A 5,000-nucleotide genomic window follows, 5' to 3' on the forward strand; every position below is an offset into this window, starting at 1 on the left:
TGTCGATTATTTGGCCAGCCGTAAGAACCTTAAGGGAAAGGGCAGAGGGAGATTCTCCCTCTTCCCCCAGACATGGGACACGGCCTCAGCGTGGCCGGAGAAGCGGTGCGTCGGCGCGCGCCCGGGATCCGAACCGGGGCCGCCAGCAGCGGAGCGCGCGCACATAACCGCTAAGCCACGGGGCCGGCCCTGACCAGCTGGAGTTTTGTTTCGTGTGTGTTAGCTATTGAGGCGGGGGGAGCGGCAAGGAGGAGAGGGGTGGTGGGGGGTGGGGGTGGGGGTGGTGTGTCTGCTCTGGGTGAGGCGAGAAAACTCCCCAAGTGGAGATTTTTGTAGAAGGGTCCGGTCCGGCAGGACGGGAGGGTGCGCGTGGGTCCATTTAGCGAGCAATCAGAAGAATCTGTAGTCGCTGAGACTCAGGCCTCTTGGGAAAGAAGCAGAGAGAGGAGTTGAGCTTTGTTCCTCAGAGCAACTGGCGCCTCACGGGTAACCACAGAAGGTTCCCAGAACAAATGAAGTTGCGGGAGCCAGCGTGCCTGTGTGCTGCTCTCAGCCCGAAGGCGGGCAGGCGGGCAGCTGCTCCCGTCCTGCACTCTCCCCACGGTCCGGGTCCCGCCCCCCAGCCCCACTCGCACCCACAGGGGAGGGCGGCCCCCGGAACAAGTCTCCTCTCATCCACCATCATCTCGCCACCCTGACGGCTTTGCCCGAGATACCAACTCGGCTGTACCCACGCCCATGCGGGATTTTCCTTCGGACGAGGGGCCCGGGTTCACCACGGAGGATGAAACCCCTAGCCTTCCGTTGCCAGTGGGTGGGACTCGCCAGCCAGGGAGGGGGGGGAAGGGAGGTCAGGCCCATTCACTCCAAGGGGCCTCAGGGAATGGTTTCATTGAAATGCAGAAAGCTCTGCGGTCAAGTCGGAGCCTTTCACTTCGCCTCGGGCGTCTCTCCACTGAATGGCTCTCTTCAACTCCCCCACCCTTAGGCTGCAGCTTCCAAACTGCAGGGAGAGAGGGAGGGAGCATGGATGTCTGAGAAGCGCGACTCCTCTGGGACAGAAAGAGCCCCCCCCCCCGCCCCCCGCTTTCCCTAACCCGCTAAACCACTTGAGAATCAGGGCTGTGGGGACTGACGTCCCGGTTTACGTCTTCCTCACTGCGTGGCGCGTGGCACGGGGCGGGGGCGGGATGGGGAGCCGAATCAAAGGGGGACACCAAACAGATAATCTCGGTGTGTCGGAGTTCACGGGACAAACGCGGGCTTGGAGTCCCGAGGGCCGGGAGAGGCCTGGCAGGGGATGGTTTGACTCATCCACCCTGGGTTACGGGCCCAGCAAGCAAACTCCTAACTGGCGACGCTCTGCTCTAGGTGCAGGTTTTGATCATTCGTCTTCAAGTCCGCTGGATCGGTCTGTCCTCCCTCTCCACCTGCTTCCCGCGGGAAGTCCTCAGTCTCGTGCCGCATACCCACTGGCGATTTCACGCATCGCCTCCTCACCCTTAAGAAGAGGAAGGATGATGGACAAACATGAAGGAACCCCCACCGACAGCACCTCCGAGTGAACGGGGGGGGGGGGGGGGGGAGGGGCTCTCTCTCAGTGGGCGAACGGTGACTCCAAGTCGTGATCCCGAGATTTGACTTTAAAAATCAAATAACCCTGGAACAGTGAACTCGACGAGGAGGATGTGAACGTACCTCGTGCCACTGCCGTACGATTATGAAGGGTGAAAAGGCTAGGTTGTAAGTGCTGTCCCATCTTGAAGCACCATTTTAAAGAACAGAACAATAAACACCCTCTCTCCTTGACCCGGAGCAGGGGATCGCCTGCGTCTGTCAGAGAGGGTCACGTCACCTGCACCGTGACCCACCAGGGTTCAGCCATTTGAAATCGGTCCTTCCTCTCGAGGTGACTAAAACTCGCCAATGACAGCAGGTTGTAGGCGCTGTCATTCCCGTCAAGGAAAGGCAGGGAGAATTTCAGCGTTTCAAAGCATACCCTGTCCCCCCTTTCACAGCAAGTACCAGCTGAATTATGTGTAATTTCTGAATCGGCTTTCTCCCGGAGTCACTTCACTTCTCTCTCTTGGTGGTGGTGGTGGGGGGGGGGGGCAGGGCGCGCCGTGGGGGGGAGGCGGGGCGGCACTTGGAACCAGCGCAGAGCAGCTAAGGCTGTTGCCAAATCTTTCTGTCGGTGCCCACGCATGCAGACTGTGTGTGACCCGAAGGATGTACAGCATCCCACTGAGGGTGAGGGTGGGGGAGTTTCCGGTGTGTAAGCCTGCGTTCAGCAGGCATAGGGGAGGAGAAACGATGTTCCCGCCGCTATCCCCCTTCTGAGTCCTTGGCTGAGCCCAACCCCGGCCCGGTAACAAAAAGACAGATCCAGAAGAGAACGACAGAGAGATTAGGAACGCGTGCAAGGGCACGTCACTCGGGGAGAAGCCTAAAGCGGAAGTCACTCGAAGTGGCGGCTCTGACTGAATTCCAGCTCCTAGAGCACGTCACACCACGGACAATCCAGTTGTAGCGAAATGACAGGAGAAAGGAAAGCGGCTCTAGGCTTCCGAGGCCAGCCACCTGTGGGAAGGTCAATCAAGAGATGGGAGGAGTCAAGGTTTTGTTTGAAACAGAGTCCTCCGGGCTAGCGTCTGGGCTGACAAGCGTCCTCCTGGTTCAGGGAGGGCACCTTTCCCGTGGGAGCTTCATCTCCCGATTTCAGGTCAGGACGACAAGGGAGAGGTCCCGTGCCCTTCTCGCGCCCGCTGTTTCTCAAGGCCAGGGCCTCGAATTCCAAAGAACCCATGTGCCAGAGCGGGTCGATGTGGGGGCAACCTATTCCGGCTCCCTGACTTCACAGGAAGGACTGCTCTCTCCTCATTCTAGGGAAAGCTCCCAAACCACCGTCACCCAGTACGGTCCACCTACACCAACCGTCCCTCCCTCCTTTCGAAATAATTTCTGCAGTGGCAGAAGGACGGACATGCCACACACGCCCCCCAGTCCCACCTTCACCTCCACCCCCACCGTCTGCTTCCTTGAGGGCCGAAAGCGCTGCGTCCGAGAACGGAACGGGACTCGGAAACATTCTAAAGGGATGACTCGGGCCTGCCTGTTGAAAAAAGCACCCTGCCGTTAATCTGATTGGTCTTTCCCCGGGGTGTGTGTGGGGGGGGGGGGAGGGGGCGTTGTTATTTTGAGGTGATGCGAATGTCCTGGAAATAAATACATATTGGTGACGGCTGTGCCACTGTGTGAATAGACTCCCAAGGCCCACCGGCTGGTGCACTTTTTAAAGGCTTGATTTTTACAGGACGTGACCTCAATTTTCAGAGTGATGAAAATTAGGTAGGTGGGTCGGTCTGCAGGTAGTCGGCTTGTCGGTGGGTCTCCCTACCTTTATCACATACACACATAAAGGGAAGAGACAGACAGACGGAGACGGAGACAGCTAGTTCGTTATCGACACTGGGCACAGACATTCATCTGAGTGCTCTTACCCGTTCCCCAAGCTAATAACGTCTGTGTAGATCAAGATCACCCACATAGGAGAACGAGAACCACTTCCCAACAAGCAAGAGGGTCGGTGGGCCTCCACCTCCACCTCCACCTCCACCTCCACCTCCACCACTTGCATTTGGCAGAGGAGTGGGAAAGCCGGATGGTGGCAAAAAAAGGAAGGCCCATCCCGACGAGAGGTGTTTGGCGTGTGGAAAAGCTGGAGGCGGGCTGACTAGAAGAAGGGCGTCCTATGTAACGGGGGGGGGGGGGGGGGGGGGGGAAGCAGATTTGCTTTCCTCTTTGCTCCCAAGTTGGGTGGGAGGGAGAGGTCCTAAGTCAGGGGCCCAAATGAGGACAGCCGTCAGTTGAGTGGTGACCCTGAATCTCCGAGCGTTTTGGGCCCATCGCCGCGGAGGTGTGCTTTGGGCTTTGCAGCCCGAAAGCCCTCCTCCTGTGAGTTTTCCGCCGGACGCCTTTTGTGGAAAGAGAAACTCGATTGTGCTGCCTGCCTGCCTCCGTCCCTGCCAGCCTCCCTTCTTTCCTCCTGCTCCGTTCCCTCCCCCCTCCTCGCTCTAGCTCTCTGAATACAAAGTAAGGACAGTAATTGTTTTTTTCTGTTTTGACATTTTTTACTTACTTACTTACTTACCTTTTTATTTATTTATTTATTTATTTATTTATTTACTTATTTATTTATTTATTTGTTTGTTTGTTTGTTTGTTTGTTTATTTATTTATTTATTTATTTCCCCCAAAGCCCCAGTAGATAGCTGTACGTCCTAGTTGCACATCCTTCTAGTTGCTGTACGTGGGACGCGGCCTCAGCGTGGCCGGAGAAGCGGTGCGTCGGTGCGCGCCGGCGATCCGAAACCTGGCCGCCAGCATCGTAGCGCGCGCACTTCACCGCTGAGCCACGGGGCCCGCGCAAGGAAAGGACAGCCATTGTGATAGCTCCATTTAGAGACATACGCCGACGCTACCAAGTGTCCGCGCCCTGCATTTTTCTGTATGTTACCAATTTCTCTCTCCAGGCCTTGTCTAGTGGCACGCGGCAATCTTTGTCAATGATAAAAATTATTGTCGGAACCACCATGACAACCCTGCACCTCCGACTGCCCGCCGGACTGCTTCCCACACCTCACTCCCAGCGCTCACCCCCACCCCGCCGGCCATCCTCTCTCCTGTCTTCCCCCTTGCCGGCCCCGACCGGCCCAAGCCGGCTATCTGGTCGACCTCTTGGAGCGCTATATAAGCGGCCGCCAGGCAGGTGGCGCCCGACAAGCAGCCTCATCGTCAGCGGGACGGCTCAGGATCGCGGAGCAGGGAGGCTGCAGCGCCGGCCGGCCAGGTGCTTGGTCGGGTCCCGATCCCCCTCGGGTCTCGTTTCTCGGCCCGAGGCGAGCAGAGGGGGAGAGGCCAGCCCGGTCCCGGAAAGGGGCCTTGGCAACTTTCTTCCGAACGTCCCTGGGACAGGGGCGTCTGGCGGCTAGGGGACGGAGC

The sequence above is a fragment of the Diceros bicornis genome, unplaced genomic scaffold, assembly GCF_020826845.1.
Source record: "Diceros bicornis minor isolate mBicDic1 unplaced genomic scaffold, mDicBic1.mat.cur scaffold_321_ctg1, whole genome shotgun sequence".
Classification (NCBI taxonomy): Eukaryota; Metazoa; Chordata; class Mammalia; order Perissodactyla; family Rhinocerotidae; genus Diceros; species Diceros bicornis.